Raw genomic sequence first — 19,519 nt, forward strand, 5'->3', positions numbered from 1 at the left:
ATGCCCTCGATACGACAATACATGGACATACTATTTATAATATAGTAGATTTGTGGTAAATATCAAACAAGCAATAAAACTATCATTATTGTAACAGTATTTGGCAACTTCAGATAGTTATCTTGTTGAATAAACAGGAAACGCTAACAAATACCAATTTTTAACCGCGACAGATAATGGACACGACGTCATCGAGACGATTCCGCTTTTAAGCCGATCACTACCAACAATTGCCTCTAACGGTTTGATCAAATGGACATAATCTGAATCTCGAAGATAAAAAAAAGTGTACGCATTCGATCTTGCCGGCCGCACAGATACTATTATTTTTCTTCATTCAGTAGCAATCTCAATAGCACTAATAAACTCCACGTGTTCTTCTGATATTCTATACATGCATCGTCATCTTTACTGCACTATATTTAGAGATAAATAGGGTACACTATAGGGATACATGATAAAACTGGCTATTTTCTCTCTGAACGGGACCGCAGATACAGCCGCTATTGATATTATCAATGGTGGTCTAGAAGCTCTGATCCGATATATAGCGACGGCGAAAACGCAAGTCGTAATAGGCCCTAGTGTTATCATTTGCAATTATCGCAGAACAAACTACTGAAGGAGGTAATTGCCAGTGGGCCAGATTCAGATCATAGTTGGTGAGCTTTTATTTACTGTCCTTAACTTATGTATTTTCGCCTTGCCACGACTTCGAGCCCTTAAGGCCACCGGGCGATACCAGTATCGTACCTTGATAGAATAAAGCGTAGCGGAACTGATGTGAACGTAGCCAGTGCGCCATGATTGCAAACAGTCATTTTGGTGACAATTTCCGTGACGATCTAAGAGCACTGCCGTCTGTTCCGTAATTTTGTACCAGTAGAAAATGAAACTCAATTCAACGACTTGGACGACGACGACGACAGCTAAAACCGGATACGCGACCGAAAGTATTTTGCGGTAGATATCCGCTTTGAGTGTTCTCTATGGTCGCCATTAACGATAACAGTAATAAATCTGATAATTGTCAAGTGCGGTGGTCAGCTTGATTACAGCCCGCCAACACCCTTCGATTGACAAGACTCGATTTGTTATGATGGTTATTAGTACTTTTACGAGTCGTACCATTATTGGTGTGATAACTTAACCGATAAAGGGCAGGTTTAATTAAGTTATATGGAATAATTAACCTGTGATCATTACTCCTGCACTAATGCAACTGGTTAAATAAAATGCGCACTAATCAGAAGGCAATTTGTCTAACAGATAATGACGCAGAACGCGGATCCGAGGAAGAGTAGTTTACTGAATGTGTCTCATATCTGATCAAGGCTTCTACTTGACTCAATCGAATTTGTCCGATATTCGGTTTAATAGACTTCCACACCGATTCCCAAGAACCTCCGTCCACATCTGGAAATCTAATCTACGAGTATATATACTTTATCTGGAAGTCTAGGCTTTGTTTGATTATAGAGCTAATCTACGCTGAGTTATGAACGTGTTTGCCCAACTCTATCGTCGTACAACAGAGCGTTACATGTCTCGTGCACGCTGTTAATACAGAATAACTTCTATGTGCCAAGCCACGTCGCCTGGCACGAATGCATTATTATTAATGGTGCACGGCAAACGTTCCTTTACGTAACTTAGCGCACACTAGTAAGTAGTTTGGCCATTACTAGCTACTGCAAGTTGCAACATACAAGCGTGATCGAAATGAAGCAATGATATCGTGTTCGCTTAATGAAAAAAAAAAAGTGAATCTAGGGGGCAAACAGTGGTCTAGGTGCGAAACTGGGCGTTGACATGGTTTACATTGTGCTAGCTGAGCCCAGTCGCCCAAGTACTAGACTAAGGCAGTACCGCCATGCGTAAAATGCACGTTTTTATGATAAAACTAGCTGCGTCAGGCCAATTCATGTCCTTATGCTCCGCATATAATTATGTCGATAAATGCTACACAAAGATGTCAACGACAAAAATGGGGGCGGAGAATCAGGGTTCCGATCATCGACGTCTTCTCAACATCCGGACGCTGCTATTGCGTTCGGGCTATATTTCGTGCATAAAAAGCATTTCTCTCAGCTTTTTCCCGTGATACGTCTATTCACCAACGTGCTAGACCGTCAAAATCATATTTGTGTACTTCTACCAGCCTAACTATATGAGGAAATTGTTAAAAAAAAAAACAGAGTGATTTCAGTTGGGCTAGTTCCCCTATATACGTTTCGTTAAGATGTTTTTATTGACGCTGTGACCACTTACGATTACAAAGCGCGCGCAAATGTTTGATAAATTAACTGAATTATCTATTTTGTAATTTCGAGAAATTGTCTTAGAGTTTTCGGCGCCGATGTTTCGTCGGTACCCGAATGATCACCTAGATGAATTGACTTTGCAGCCCAAGATCTTCTTTTGTCAAGTACGTATTCCTGTTCCCACTTTTATACGAATAAGATTTAAACTACTAATCTAGATGTTTCGTTAAATCAAATAGTTTTATTTATCTTCTCAGAAGCCTTTGGTCCTTTTAGGCAGGTACCTAAAAAGATGAAAAGTCTATTGCATTGTTTTGAATTTTATATTTATTGGTCACTTCGCGAGCGCTGTTTGGTCCAACATCACTTCGTTTCAGCCTTGTGATTCGTTACGTCATGTCCACCAACACGTCGCGATGGATATTATGTATGTATTACCTGTTACTGGGATACATCTGCGTGATATAAAAACTCACATGTATGAACAATTTCTATTACGTTTGTTGGCAGGTGCCCACTTAACAGCGCAAATCGTGTTTGCAAATTCAAACACTTTTACAGCCGCAGTCCGTCGATCTTAACAAACCAGGCAGCAAGAAGCAGTAAAGGACGATAATATCATCAGCACAAACACCGAAGAACAGAATGGATAACAAAAAAAAAAAAAAAAAGAAGAAAGCATTTAGAGACAATGTATTTCATACGTTCTTCACGTAAACGCCACTAAAAAAAGCGAAAATAACCATTGATTTACACAGGTACCCCATGCATACTTGTAGGAACAGTAACAGCAGTAGTAGTAGTAGTAACAACGGTAAAAACAACAAAACTTAGCTCCAAACAGCAGCCAACGAAATCGAACCGTTGGTTAGCACTGAACTATATAGAAAAAAGGCAAATGATGTAAAGATATGGCTTTTATTCGTGCCTCTATCCGTTCGAATGCCCGCCCGGTTGCTTCTTCCCTATTTTGCTGTCCGGACGCGTTCGAATTGACATCAGGGACTGACCGCCTAAGTTTCACTTAAAAGTTACGCTGCAATAACAGGTTCGGCTCGTTTTGACGCTGCTGAACCTTGTTGCCCGGTGGAGTGCTAGTTGCCAGTTTGCTGGCGCTATTACGAGCTGCCCGTCCACTTCGACTGATTGAGGTAAGGGCGACAAGTCCCACTTTGTCGTCGAAAACGACCAAGATGCCAGCCCAGGTTGCAACCGCACACAGACGCAAGGCGTCATCGTGCTTGAATGCGAAAAGAAATCATCGACGGTGCCCGTGATGACAATGGCTGCACCGTGCTCTTCCTGTCACTGCTGTGGGAGCTACAACTAACAGACGGCAAAAGGTCGCTCGTGAAACGGTCATCCCATCGTGTATGGATCTCCCGTAAAGTCGTTGCTTGCGGCGGTGGGGCCCGGGCCGGTTGAATATGAAAGCTGTTTGGGACGCTAGGCATGTCTCGCCTATTCAACGGCACTTTCCTTGATTTCAGACAGTGATTTGTTGCGTGTTTGGTGCTCGTAGTTATCGAATGACAACTGATCTTTTTGGCGGTATTTGATTATGCCGATGGTGGCGGAGCAACAGTAGTTGTAGAGAGCAGATCATTCGAGCAGACGAAATGACGGCGCACCTCTATGACGCTCGCAGCAGGGCGATTATAAATGAGTGAACAAAGAAACCGTTCGGGCAAACAAACGGAAGGGTGAGGAGGCCGCTGGCGTAAAACGAATCGAGCGCAACGTATTCGATATGCAAATATATTGCCACGTGAATCAATGTGTAGTTGCCCCCCCCCCCCGCCCCTGTAACGGTGTGGCGTTGAGCCGTTATTTGGGGGGTAATCAACAATAATAGCCACGTCTAGAACCTGACTGTGATTGGACGATATTAAGAAAGGATGTTTAACCCTTGACATGTAGAGTAGTAACACGGCGGTAGTGCTAGTCACTGGCTGAAATTAAGTTTTGTTCTACATAAGTAAGTCGAGGTGTAGTTACGGTAGAGTAGAACGACACCCCAAACGGGTGCTTAAAGAAAGCCATTGTTGAACTTCTGGATGGTAGTCCAGTAATAATAATAACATTATATTGTACATGAACATAGTTCCATTGAATTAATTCTCACAGACTACTCGTCAAAGTGTGAAATAATAGTGGATAATGCTTGTTTCGTCGCTTTGCTCAACTCTTCTGACTCTTCAGAAGCAAGTTCAACCGGTCTATGCAAGGTGGAGCAAAAATAGACTTGTAATGGAAAAGATTGAGGTATACAGTTAGGAACATATTAAGGTGATAGTTCCGAAAATAGTAGCCTGATAGTTGAAGTGGTGTCCGTATCAACTAGCAACCTACGTTCCTTCATAATAAATAGGAAGCTTCCGTTTCCCGCTCTCAAAGACCTACATCTTTTCCAGCTGGGAGCCTATTCTTATCCGATTCTGTATGTGCAGTCTTAATAGCCAAGTAGTATGAAACATATAGTGTGTGTGGAAACTCGCTGAAGAAGGATATCTTTCTGTTTCTGCCGTTTAGGGCCTAGGAGCGGCTGAGCCTATTGTGAATTGAAGGGCAATTCGAGAATGGCGACTATGAGGGTGTACAATGGATGATAACCGCACTTCCGATGCGTGATTTAAAGGAAAAGGTATAAGAATATGTACGATTCAAGCGGTGTAGCCCTTCTCGTAAATCTAGCGGGGCGTACGCAGAATGGAACAGAACGTATTTTTTATGTGAGCGACATAGAGATAAAGGGTCTAGTCGGACTGGGAAGTGCAGAAAAAACATCCACTACTAAGCCGAGCTAATTGCTGGAACAGATAGACTCCTTGTCCAAATATTGTTTATTACATGATAATATAGTTAATTCCAAATTTATTCTCAACGAGATCATTTTCCGCTCGACGGCTGTATTTTTGCCCGAGAAATCGGATCAAATTTAATACTATACGATCAAAAAATCAACTACAAACATGTCACCTAACAAAAAATAAAGAAAAAATTATTTTCTAGCTGCTTTCACTAGGCAGCAAACGGTTCGCCATATAGATATAATTGTCAAATATGTAACTCGATACAAATAGATAACGTAAAACAGTATTTTACCCCGAAGTCCACTCAATGGACCGACGTAATTCGAAGTATATGTTGGTGTTTTTTTTTTTTTTTTTTTTTTTTTTTATTTTAACAAATCTATGTTCGAGCTACGATTTGAATTTTTCATATTGTTTTTAAGGCAATAAAATGTGTACTTGACGTTTTTCTCAGGCAGCGAACAAATTATTAAATGGGGGAAGCAAGAGATCTTGACCCGCCTTACTGTTTCAGTAAGTACTAATCCTGCTCGGTCTTTTACAGTAGTTTTGGTCATCTATGAGTAGCTGGCATAAAAATTCTGTATATCATTTTTGATGTTTCCAGCAGCAACTCTTTTAACTAGCTAGTTTCACACACCGACCCACCTATATGGACGTGTTAAGTTTTTTACGACCCTCTACAAAGGCTACTGAAATCAGGTTGCCTATCCATAGCGATAATATGACGTCGTCGTCGTCGGATGAATCTATGCCAGTTCGGAGATCAGCATTGACAAGACAGCCGCTCTAGTTTTCTTTTACGTAAAAACTATTTACCCCATTGATTTGTATCGAATTTGGCCCAATGTTTGGGTTAAGGATCAGTCGACTGAGCAGAAAGAACAGCCGGGTTAAGGATCAGTCGACTGAGCAGAAAAAACAGCCGTTGCTGCAACCAGCGATTTCTTACCTCTAACGATGCAATAGAAAGCAAACTATTAGCGCAAATCCAAAATCCTCATCACATTGCCAACGGTAGATGCGTGCCATAGTAAAATGCGTCCCATAGTCTAGAATGCTCACTTACGTTTCTTTAATAATCTTTATCCATATTGTTTTGAAGAGTAGACAAATTAAGCTATCTAAAAATAGCTAAGTTACATGAATTACTTTAGCCTATAGCACTGACATGAAGCGCGGATTTACAACGGCGCTGTACGGACAGAGACATGGCAAGCTCAAATCGGGGAGTCCTTTGTCGCGGCATCGATATAATTCTACTGCAGAAACAATAAATCTTCATAGAAGGTCATCAGTAGAATTAAGTTCTGCTTATAGCGTAGCAAGGGTCACCCAGGCCTTTCTTTCTACGCCCAGGTCGAATTAACTATAAGGTCTATTTTGTCATTTTACACCAGAAAATTTATATGATTACCTTTATGCGTAAGCATTCAGATTGATCGTCCTAAATGACAGGGACGGTAAGCTGCTACTAGTTTATCAAGAGAAAATATTTAAGCATTCATATTCTGATAAGGATTCGTAGTGTTAGCCTAAAGACAGTTCGCAGTGCAGGAAGGACAGAAAATCCGCAACAGACATTGACGCTACGAGCAGCAGCTGTCAACAATGGGGTCTCGTGGGGGCCATCCGTTTGTGAAGAGAGACGCTCATCTTTCGCTTTTTTGTTCAGCCTTTTCATTTGATCGTGTTTTTTTGGTTGTTACGCTGGCAGTGTTGCTATTGAAACATAAACCCCTATAGAACTTACGTGTCGCGTTACGACAAATGTCACTACAGTATCTCATATTTGCCATAACGAACAACCTCATTTCTAGGTGTTTTTGCAAATGACGTTTAAAGACGAAGGTCGACTCAGCCATCTATGCCAAGGATTCGCTAAGCTCTGCCTTGTTATGCTTCATTGTATTGCCTATGGCCACGAATTGGCAAGTAAAAGGCAGATAGGTACATTACATCGAGCAAAAAAGAACCCCCGTTCCCCACTATTTACCCGTCTATGCGTAATTATTAACACCTGTGTTCAAGCGTTAGGTCGTCGAACGCCCGATCTTCCGGACCAGTTGTGTAAATAAAAACAAAATTATTTTTAAAAAACTCAAGTTTAATCTGTCATAAAATACAAGTGCACACGAGGGGCATTTGCTCTCGGTACTTGTCCTGCCTTAATATTTTTGGCTTCCAGGTTTAGCAGAAAGATCAATTTTAAACCGAACGACTAATGTGATTAAGCTTAAGTTTTATGGCAATAGAAAGAATTGACGGGAAGCGGAGGTTTAAAGGGAAAATAATCTTTGTTTTATACCTCGGTGCCACTCTCAATAGAGGCGCACACAGGGCCTATCACTGTACTTTTCTTAGGACAACTGTGCATAATCAACGCATTCGGCCAGAGCTGTGGCTTTGTTTATTCTCGTCACAATACCTTAATTTATTTATAACCTTTTGTATGTAAATAAATACACACGGCTTTTTCTATTCGTTGTTCATGAAATACAATAGATTTTGTTCAAAACATTGCTAAAATTTTACCACTGTCCCTTTGTCTTTCTATTAACAGCAGCCGACGAAAATTTTCACGGAATAGTTTAACACAAATGGGATCTATATAGACGCACAATACGCGATTTATGTCCTGTAATATCTTCAGCATGGAAGATCCGCTGCCAAATGGACCGCGAACGTTGGTCCGCTTCCGCCTCTTATCTTCAACGTATTAATTGATTCTATTGTCCAATAGAGGGTTCTGTGCTACCGTCCAATTTATTTACAGGAACTCAACGTTTCGCAACGCGCGCTGGACTAAGTGTCATCTCATCCGTGTTGACCGTAAACGTTTCTAGAAAACCTTGGCATGAACATAAAGTATTCTGTAGAACATGCCGAGCGGTGTCACCTACAACATGAAGTTCAAGTCGAGTAGAATTATAATCCATCTGAGAAGCGAGCAAGTTTCTACCTATATTCGTAATATCTTTTCATTTTTGTATACGCTTCGCCCTTGTAAAATAGAATAGATAAAGCTACTACCATCGCGAAGGGCTTGCCCTCTTTCTGACTTTGTCGATTCGGGGCATTGCAAGAGGGGGCATATGAATGCGACTATGAATATGCAACAGAAACAACTCCAGAGACAGAAAAACGTCCTGTGAAAATTGTAACAGCTCACAGGTTAATCTTGCGGTGTATACACGTAATTTAATGCTAAAGGTACAACGTATGAAGCCGTACTGAGCAATAATCGTCAAATTCGATATCGGGGCAGTGTTGTTTTAATGAGCATTGAACAAAAATAAAAGGTGCTAAAAGCAGCACTTTACTTATTTCAGTAACTGTCCTCTGCAGAGTCGGATCTCTGGTGGTCCAATAACAGGGAAACTTTGATTGAAATCTTCCAATAATGATTACGTATGACTCGATATATCGATGTACAGGATTGTCAAAAGCTTGTATTAGTAGCCGGTAACGATCGTGCAACTGATTAGCTCGTTATTGTTTTCTTATAGAAGAGGAGACGAGCCGTACTTTCCTTGCAAATAGCAGAAACAGTTGTTAGGATAACCGGTCTTAACACAATTCAATGTGACTCGGAATTGCTTCGAATAACGCTACTACCATAATTTGCACTTTTCGATTGCTTTAGCACCCTGTGTTGATGTTATAGATACCTACCGTAGCGAGCGTCGTCGGCGAGCAACGTCTTCTAGGAAACGCAATGCACAAACGGCATAAATTAGTCGTGCCATGCGAAGAATAATGAGTACCTTTTGAACTCGGCCAGCCGACGGAGACAACAACTACTGTTACGCATGAATTCTGTTCTAGTTATTTACTCTGCTGATGCGGGAACGTTCCGAGATGTTTGGCTATTGCACGTATCGTTGTTGATATATCAGCTGATATATCTAACGAAATACATACGTCAGTAGTAAATATAGCTGCCTATTGTACACGTTAGCGGATAGGTCTAATTTAGTTGTATGCAATTTTCCAGGACGGTAGGTGCCAGTGTATGGCGAACGGTACGTAATTCTAACGGCTAAAGATGGCTTTTTCTTGTTGCTGGCTCTGAGCTTCAACGTAAGGTTGACAGTCAATTATGTCTGCCATGGCAAATCTAAGATTATTCGTAATAGTTACTCAATTACCTGCTTCTAATAACGCATATAGTTATCGATCCTGCGGATCGTTTACAGATCACCAGCTGATCGCTCAAGCGTGCCCCTATACAGTACATTAATTGATCAACGTTGCTAGGTCTGAGATCGAAAGACATCGATTCTGCCAATACTCGTATCGATAGCGGATGGTTTTTCTATCGTAAATTGCTAAGTAGCTATTAAGTGCTCTTGCATTTTTTCCAGCGATAGAGATATCCCCAAAAAAGCCGGATATCTGACTGTATCACGCAATAGAAAAGAAAGAAAGACTTAATAATCTGCAATATCTGGCACAGGCGTCAAGTTCTAAGGGTTCATATATATATATATATATATACATCATATATATCGCGCGTTCTATAGGGACACACCTATCTACAGTTACTGTAATATGCTGTTGGAATACCATAGCGTTTCGATGTCTACATGAATAGCTGTTACGGTTATTCAAATGGTTCTATTGATTTATACCGGAATACTCTGAAGTACGCTTGAAAACAGCATTAGGTTGTGTCTCTCCAACACTCCTAACGCTTTCAATCCGTAGAGTGGCATAGCATTTTTCGGTCTATATTTAACCTCGATGCGGCCATCATCGCAGAAAACCAGCAAGTCCTTTGAAAACACAAAGAACAATAAATTGATCGAGAAAATGTTTGTCGCTGATAATTAAAGCATCAATCACATCACGAATTACGCTAGCCCGCCTCTTTCGATCCTCCCTGATAACTTGTCCTGTTACCCTCAGCAGTACCACAAACTTGTAGTCTTGAAAGACAGTCTTGATGATATTTTCTAGATCGCGATCGCGATCGCTCAGGGAGGCGCTGTGTCGATATAACTCAAACGAGCCTGCGCAGAAAGCCACAGGCAAAATGACACACTTCAAGTTGGTCCTGTTATTTGGAAGCTGTTTGAAATGGCCTTTGAACATCTTTAATATAACAAGCCTTATTTGCGCCGATGGGGGCATAGAGCACCTTGACATATCCCCTTTGAACTATGGATCAGACAGAAAAACTTTTGCTTACTTTATCAGTCTTGTCTGTTGTACTGTGTCGTATACAGATTTTGAATCAGCGACCCGTGCCATTCTCGTTCAGAGACTAACTTTTAGAATCCGGCATATTGTACTGAAATTTCCCTCCCTTCCCCACATATACCCTCTAATAGATGTCCATAACGGAAAATGGCCAGCAATAGGATATTTATCCTAGTAACATGTCCAAAAAAAGATTCTTTATCACTAAGCAAAATCGGACCATTATCCGTATGGCCCGTAATCTAACGTATAACGTACAAATAGATTACTTCAAATTTCTATTTCCAGAAAATGGGAAACACTGCAACAATTTCACACATTGCCAGTTGCAGACATATCGGCATCGTTAAGTGATAATTAAGTGGAAATCAATTACGACAAAACCAGGTAAGCGATAGCAGAAAAACACTTCATAACAAACTATTATTGTAAACAAGAATAAAAAAAAATAACATCGTCGCTCTATTTTCGTAGAAGTTTTTTGATCATGTATGGTTAGGTAAAGCGTCTTCTAAGGGATTCGTATTAATACCAATTTTTCTATTTAACATATGTTCAAGCTGATTATTTTGGCGATGTAGCATTCATGACAACTGAAGAATCCCCAAATGATATAATTTAAGGCCAGAGACAATATAATGTCGTTCTAAAATCAACGATGGTTTTTTTATGCTTAGGTGTAATGACCCAGCTTTCACGTCTATCGGACCAAATCTTGTAGAAGAATTATTCATGGTATAATTATCAGCCCCAAAGGTTTCTTTGATAATTCGCTTACCCGGAATAGATCGTCAGTCAGATTAGTGGTCGTATCATTACTTTGCCATCTTTAAGGGAGTTAGTTAAAGTGGTCTAAGTGGCTAATAGTCATTTTACCCAGTGTGTCGTCATCGTAATCGTGGAGATGAAGTAAAAAACCTCGGTAGCTTCAAATCGGCCTAATTTGCATCGGCAAATTAGGGTTGTGACTACGAAGGAAGAAGTGGGTTTATGACTACAAACGAGCTGCTTGGACTATTACTGAGCCGTTAGATTATGATTTTGGAGAAATCTCGGACACGTTCAACAAAAACCACCTTGGCTACACCTACTGGGTGGAATGGGGGAAATTTTTGACGAAGATTCCGAGGATTTGTTTGAAGATGGGTGACAGCAAAGGATAGGATGAGTTACTTGCGTTGAGCAAAGACAGCTCGTAGTGAATCGACTTTCAAGAAGAAAAAACTTCAGTAAGCAACTTGTTTACAAGGGATCCAGCAGAGAAGTAACTTTTTCGTCTGTGGCAGATTTTTGTTCGGAATTTAGTCAACTCGTTTTTTCCGTTGTATCTTCGTAGAAAACGTTCTAGACTCGAATGTACTCATTCATCATACCCATAAAGAATGCTACCCCAGAAGATGCTCGATTACTGCAGTCGTGAGGCGTCTACAGGCGGGCGCTATTGAAAACGTTACCAAATGCTTACAACATCAATTCATACTGCTAGTATAGAACTACTAGAGAGAGGCCTGCGGGAAGCTAGTTTATATTTATTTTATGACTTTCTGTTTGTGTTTTCTTACAAACGCTAATATCTTGAACTGACCCCTGAACACTTGCGGTAGCCAAACCCTGATAGTATCCACTGTGCGCGCTGACGGACTTCTTTGCTCAAATCATTTACGATAGGAAAATTTGTTCTGTTATTCTGTCTTAGACTTTACGATTAGACCGAGCTTTTGTGCCTCATGATGAATGTCTACCGATATCATTTAATCGTTTTGTGGACAATTTGCCTTTGAATATGTAAGATTTGATGAGATGAGGAAACTGAATTAAATTTCCTTCTATAGAAAAAATAGGACCTTACTTTCTATTCAAATTTTTATTTTGCCTTACACACATCAGGTGTTCTTCGCAGTGCCATTCATCAAAATGATCTGCAGGTGACAACGTTCGCTTTAGCAGGAAGGTCATCAAAGTGAGCCTTGGCCAATAGAACTAATTGATAATGTGGTTCCGGCATTATTCTGGATACAGGCTTTCAACGCCGATCGCAATTTTATGATGGGGGGGGGGGGGGGTAAGCATGCTTATGGCGGCCCACCGTATTGTCATCCTACGTGGTTCTAGAAAGCTGAAAAAGATGGATTGTTATGAGCATTGATTCTGTACTAGAAGATTCACTGGCCTGATACGCGTACATTACTTCGTCCTTTTACTCTGCTGTAGATGGACTCCCGAATGATAGAAACACGGATCTTGTGTGTGCATCTACAATGAGAAACTGGGACACGAGGTGTTGGTAAATTTAGTTTACCAACCCATGATCGTCTCTTCTATTCGTAAACTGCTAAGCATTCATCTATAGATACAACACGGCTCCTCGGTGTTCACCCCCTTAACTCAAGGTGACTGCCCCTGCCCTAAGGAGGTGCTGGACTCGCGATGCTTCAAAACTAACTAACGACTGAACATGCATATCCGGCCAGGCCCGTCGTAACAGAGAGTAATCACTTGCTCGCTCTAGCGTCGCCATTATTATTGTGCCTATAAAACAGGAACTTATAAATTGATCATATGAAATTACCATCTACGGGGAAATCTATCAGATTTTCGTATCATCAAATCAAAACGACGTGGATTTTTATCTGTTTTTATTGAGGTCGTAATTTTGACAATTGTAAATTCGCAATGTCATCGTCTTCGATATAGAACCAGTGTTGGACCAGAAAATGTTTGCGTGTCTTCTTTATCTAATTCTTGGTCATACTATCCAAATATGGTAAAGCTACAGCTGTCCAAATAGGTAATAATAAGGCGCGGGTTCGATTCTATCGAATTATGTTCTTTATCAAACCCCGTTTACCATAGCAAATAATATTTGATTACGATAAAAACAATGGGCTTTGTCATACATATTTTGGCCATCGCTTTACGGCCATCCTGCGTATCACGCCATTCCGAACGAAACACGATTTTGACGTCGTTTGGTAGCCTTACAATCTAATTTCGTGTCGTCCATGATTGGCTGAACCGCATCCAAAGCAATCGATTTTCGAGACGCTATTTTTGCACGGCGTTTTTTGCTCCAATAGATATTTGCTCGAGCAATTGTTTTCGACAGGAGTAGCAACTAACGAAATCTTGTTTTAGACATTTTTGATCTTTTTGCCTGTATTAGGACAGTGTTGTGTCTCCTACATTTCCTATTGTATATATACATCACAGCGCGTGCAGTGCTTCGAACATTTACAGCTCGACGGAAAGAGTCGTGCGCGATTTTGCTTCAATTGGCAAATTCGTATTTGCAATTACAGTAGACAGCTAAAGTAGGAATGAATCGGGAATGAGTACATCACCTGCGTCCAGCTATCCCGCCCGCTGAATCTGGGCACCAAATCGCCCCTGTTGCATAAACACGGTAGTACGTACATCTTTTTTTTCCAGCGGACTACTAACTCTTGGTTTGGATCGTTTTTTCGCGTAGGCAGTTTTCGACTGGTGCTGCTTCCACCCGTCCGTCTTCGCTCAGCTCAGCCAGTTGATCGTTAGCCAACGCCGGGGCTCAATCTGTGTAGGCCAAATCCAGTTGCCACCCTTTGGTGTCATCCTATTCGCCTTGCCAGTTGTTGAAGCTGTTGGTCATGTTATTGTTGGCGTTATCTACGGTTGGCGAGCGATTTTTCCTTCGTTTACCGACCACTTGCCAGGTACGGGCTTTATATGCAGGTGCTAGACGCTTCTGGTCACTTGCCTAACTTGCTTGCGCTTTTGCTTCTCTCTGTTGCTCAACTGTTTGACTGTTCTATGGCTCGACGATCGGTTAAACTGTCTACTAGCATTATGTCGATTGGATGCACGGGTCCCTTCAATCGCCCTCCCGCCCGCTTTTCGGTTTTCCGTCGAGGGAGCAACCGGCCAAAGAGGCAGTGTCGGTACCTGCTGATGTAGTAGACCGCAGAAGCACCAACGGCAGCATCAATAGTAGCAATAGCAGAAGCGCGACAGATGAAACGGTGACTGCTGGTGGGATGCTGAAGCTACAGTGAGGGGCTTCCGGCGAGAACTTTATCCGTCGTCGTCGTCGTCGTCGTCGTCGTTGTTGCGGCGGGAGCCAATTTGCCCCCTTTCGCTGTTGTTTTTGCGGTCGGCTTTTGATTTATTCTCATTCTCGTGATAGTACTAGGCACTCTCCTTCTCGTCCCTGAAAAGAAAAAAAGTCGCTCAGGCAGAGCTTATTATACGATAACGTGTCTTCGATCCGCATGGTTTCTACGAATATTGCCTTCGTCGTCGTCGTCGTCGTCGTCGTCGTCGTCGTCGTCGTCGTCGTCGTCGTCGTCGTCGTCGTCGTCGTCGTCGTCGTCGTCGTCGTCGTCGTCGTCGTCGTCGTCGTCGTGGTCGTCGTCGTCGTCGTCGTCGTCGTCGTCGTCGTCGATAGTAGAGTGTCTGTTTCGGCCAGCACGAGAAAATCCGCTGCGTTCTCATCGGTGCAATTCTAACGCAACGCCACCGCGCAGATCCATAGCTACTTAGCTAGTTCCAGCAGCAGTTCCCTTCTAATCGGAAGTAATCATTTGATAAACTGCTTGGCGATCGTCGATAGGCCGTGACACACATACACGCACAAAAGCAAATAAACACGCAGTAAAAACAACCACAGAGCATTCACGAAAGCTGTGAACTGACCACTCTGCGTGCAGGGCAAATTTAGCGGAAAATGTGGGCACCGTATGCTATAGTAGAGCATCAGTCACGAACATATCGTAAGTCTAAGCCACAATCGCATTGTAGAAATAACATACCATTATCTAGAATAAGAGAAAGGCGAACGGGCCGCGTAGTAGACGTTTTGATTGAAAAGAGGAGACGTTTGTCGCTTCTTCCGTTCTACGTACAGCAGCGATAGTAGTGCGTCTGGGGCAGGCGTGTTAACGCCAATTCCGCTCGGTTTGTCTCGGTTGTCACGTTTTTGGCTGCGGTATCTCTGAAACAACTGTTACAGCTTATAGGGCCAGGACCGTTGAAGCTATCCATCTTGCTGTCCCTAGTCCAAGCCTGCCTGCTCTGTTAGAGCGTAAGATTCAGATTAACAATTGTACTGAGAATTCGGTTCCCTGTAGTTAGATGGTATCGGAAATGACATATCCATACATTTAGCAATACTGTACGTAGATTTACTAATTTCATCTACGCGAAGAGGCTATTTTGTATCGGTGGTGGAGATGATCATACTGGCGATTGCTTGTTTATCTGATTTTTTGCGCGTTTTGATTGCTTCGAGTTGGACAAGACAAATATATCATAAAAGTGTGTGAAAATACGCTTTGAAATTTTTCTAAATCTTTCCATGGGCCAATTAGAGATTCTGACAGGTCCATTAAACCTAAGCTATTAGATTAAGCCGCTCCTTTTATCCGGGCTATAATTAGCAAACATCGCTTTCTTCTGTGAAGGCCACAAAAAGATAGCTTTGGGCCCGCTCGGCCTGTTGTTCTAAACCTTAAGTGGACACGTGCGACTTTGCGAAGTTTTACAAGCTAGCTCCAAGCTTGCTGGCCATTTTATGACTGTTTAGTAAGCAAAAGTTCATTTCACAAGCACTATTTTTTTGCTTGGTAGAGCATCGTCTTTAAATTCATAACCTTATTGAGCAAATAATTTTTAGCCTACTCCTACACCGGAAAACTACCGTTAGAAACAGCGTTAATTTGTGCCGAGAGACCATTGTTTACCTTTAGAAACAACAATATGGAGGAATTGTCTATCCCGTCTCTTTAATTGACAACCAAAGCCTATTAGAACTAGTAATAGAGATGATACCAAGGTTGATTATTATTCGTACATTTTTAAAAGCCACGATGGGACATAGAAATTCACGTTCCCTTAACATTCTAATGGCAAGCGTGCGGCAAAATAAACACATAAAAATAGAGAGTGTGTACATATCAGAGGTGCGAATATTTTAGAAGTCACATGAAAGGCCCATAAATGTGGGCTATATGTCGTGATGATCCATCTTGTCAGGAAACTCGGTAGCGTCAATTCATTGTTGGCGGGAAGCCTTATTCCTCTTCTTCTTAATTTCATTTTATACTATCATAAAAAAAGAACAGGTAATACACTTATGTGTACATATATGTCCGCATGCGCCCAAAATAGGCTTCGGCCACTTCTCTTTAACTAACAACTACATGCATGAGTAATATGCCAAAAAAAAAAAAGTTTTTTTATACACTTTAGCCCCGTTTTGATTCTTTGCCAGCTTAGGTCGAATGGCAATACCTGGCCCGTGCAGATTCTGATGTGGTGATAGGAATAGAGACTGAAGCCCAATACATTTACATATGCATTAAATCCAAATAGATAATAACCCTATTTGTTTATAGCCTCTATATTTTGAAATGTGTGCTTGTTGATGGCCGGCTTAGAATATAACGCGTGTTATTTTATATAATTTTTTTAAGGAAGATCCCTTTTTCCTGTAATAGCTATTGCTGTCGTTCTACCTTCATAATTATTTTGTTCAGCTCATGGGATGTTATCTTGAGTTATGCGTCTGAAAATTGATGTATAGGGGATTAAAATGGCGCATTCAGTCATTTTCACTTGTACTTAGTTGAGGTCAGAAAACTGCTGAAAGAAGCAATCCAGACACCGAGCTGGGCATGGCGTGTATCGGTGCAATCCAAAGCTGAGAGTACGCTGTACTCTTGTTAAAGTTGAAATGTTTATGTTCGACCTAAACAACGCCTGCCACTGACTTTTTCTGCTCGATAGGGATCACTTCAGGTCACCTTTGAAACACGATAATTTTTAGGTCATCCTATATTTTGTCGTACGAAACTAGAAACAAACAAACGATGATAATAACAACACTATACTGCACAACGCCAATTGAGCCTTACGTCCGTTCGCGAATTTCTCGACACAGGAGTATACGTAGCACAAGTATTGTCAAACCATTGTGACACAGCCGAACGCTATAGGGCGGCAGTTTTGCCGTGTTTATTATTAATTTGGCAGAAAATAAAGGTTACGATATTTTTGTATGGTTTCCTCCTATTTTCTGTGAAGCATACCCGTAAGCATTTGCTGTTGCAAGCTGCCTGTTTACGTTAATGTTTCGTGGTTTCAGACAAGAATTTCAAACATGGCGGATTACCAGTTGGTTTCCTCATGGCTAAATCTGTTTGTTTCTCTACCTGTTACTTGGATTCAGCCAACTGTTTCTGTGTTCTAAGCCGTCCGGCAGCGCGCGAACGTTTGACGTTATGTTTGAACTACTGTGTTCCTTGTTTTGATGATACTGCTATCTCTGGTTTGCATCTTTGAAAGTGGCAGTATTCTCACTTTGTTCTTTCTAGTGTCCTGTACATGAATCTTTTTTTTTTTTTTTTTTGTTGTATTTTGTTAGACCTTGCCTAAGTTAACCTTCTGTCATCACCGTGTAAACGCAGTCGCCCCAAGCAACATCGCTAGACCACGCATCAAGATTAGTCCATCCAGTTTATGACACTTCAGTAGCGTTTTTTTTTTGCTTTTTTTTTTTCTTGTTATCTTTTGCCCATATTTTGCACTTTTGCCGATAGTTCTTGTCGGTTGCTGTCGAAACAACTAGCGCTACAATGGTTGATTTTAACCCCACACTGATCTAACGGTCAAAAGGCAGCTGGATTCGATAGAAATCTGATCGAGCAATCAAATAGGTGTTCATTATAATTTGCAGTCTCGCTGAATTCTACTACCCCTCAATTTTCTTCAAGGGAAACCAAGTAACGTTGTAACGTTTCGTACCCCTCCAAAGGTTTCACTTCGATTTTCGATGGGTTCGTTACTCGTTGGCAAATCTAGTAAGAACCAGTGTCTTCATGTACGAGCTGAACACTGGCTAGAAACGGTTGCATCACGCCTCCTGCTACCACCATTTCAATCGTTTCAGCTGCTTAATAAGCTCAGAAATAATAACTAAAATTACTATTCAGCCATTTGCATAGAAGCGAATCAATGGATTACTGAAGAAAATAGGTTCTTCGTCAGCTGGACAATGCAGGGTGACTCTTCAATTAAAATCAAACCAACCGGGCCGAAGCCAGTTGCAGCTGTTAATGGCGGCTTGCAGGTGGATCAGTGTGAGGGACACAAACCACTGTTTCCGCAGCGCACAAAAAGTAAGAGCGAGAACGATCAAGAGGCTAAAAAGCCATCAGAAAAAAATTCACAGGCGAAGAAATTTAAGCATAGAGGACACCAGTAATGCGAAAAATACGTAAGGCCAAAAGACAAAATTCAATAGCAAAAAAAGCATAGGACGCCTGCGGAACGTTACTGCTGCTAACCAGCCGTGCTCACCGCCTGTGAATTCTCTCTGTTTATAGAATACCTGTCGCGAAAACCGCAACATGCAGCCGCAGTCATGCACGACGCAGTCTTCTCGTATTTGTCCAGATAGTCTAATACAGGGTAAAACAGACAAAAAAAAAAACACTAACATTTAATACACTAACTGTTACCGACGTGCGCTAAGGTAAAGAGACACGTTCTCACGGGTGTAGATCTGGAAAATACGCCTTCGACAGAAGTGCGTGTCAACTCCGAACGCTGCGCGTGATTTTGTCCGGCACTGATATTTTTCTTTTCCACCAACAGCGATGGGTTTCGTTGTGTTACCAACTAAATTATCGATCGAAGGTCAAAGTATGCCGATATCAATAGGCGACGCTATGGGGACACGCTTGTTACAGCTGGCCATCGGACACCCGCATCGAAAAAAGTGGATTCGGCAACAGGATCACTGCAACAAACTAAAGTGACTTTAATCATACTAAGAAAATATCGAATGAAATGATTCCCTGGCGATACTAGCAATTACTATGGACAGTTCGCATGGTTAGTATCTCTCCTTATCGGGGGATATCGATGCGTGTCTGTGAATATATACATATGTATATGGAAAAGATCGCAAAATGCCAGGATCTTATTTGCAACTGATCGATTTAATTGTTTCGTAAATACAGAATGTCGCTTGCCGAAAAGAATTGTCAAAGGTTAAGTGCGTCACTTGCAGGTAAACTTCTGTCGGCTCTAACCCATTTCGAAATGAGGGGCACTTGGGCAAGCGTGCGCTGCCGTACTTGACGTATTGCTGAGCGACAGAACCTTGTTATTACGATTTTGTTTTTGGAAACACACATGGGTAAACAGGGTTCCGATGACAATAGTAAAAATTATTCACAATACGATGTTCGTGGCTTT

The 19,519-nt window shown here is 41.5% G+C and overlaps 1 protein-coding gene and 1 long non-coding RNA gene across 3 annotated transcripts in view; one reads left to right on the forward strand and one right to left on the reverse strand.

Annotated features, from left to right (window-relative positions):
- The window catches only part of LOC111252537 (prestin-like), a 106,038-nt gene that overhangs the window by 71,914 nt on the left and 14,605 nt on the right, over nt 1-19,519 (reverse strand). The gene's annotated exons all lie outside the window — the stretch shown is intronic.
- The window catches only part of LOC111252548 (uncharacterized), a 55,878-nt gene continuing 45,064 nt past the window's right edge, over nt 8,706-19,519 (forward strand). The window contains exons 1-4 of one of the 2 annotated variants that reach the window (XR_015330581.1): nt 8,719-9,102; nt 10,571-10,669; nt 10,960-11,511; nt 12,170-13,974. This is a non-coding gene — a long non-coding RNA (uncharacterized LOC111252548). Of the gene's footprint in view, nt 9,103-10,570; nt 10,670-10,959; nt 11,512-12,169; nt 13,975-19,519 lie in introns of both variants that reach the window. The other variant, XR_002674270.2, reaches the window with a different exon arrangement.

Source organism: Varroa destructor, unplaced genomic scaffold (assembly GCF_002443255.2).
Source record: "Varroa destructor unplaced genomic scaffold, Vdes_3.0 BEIS01000006.1, whole genome shotgun sequence".
Taxonomy (NCBI): Eukaryota; Metazoa; Arthropoda; class Arachnida; order Mesostigmata; family Varroidae; genus Varroa; species Varroa destructor.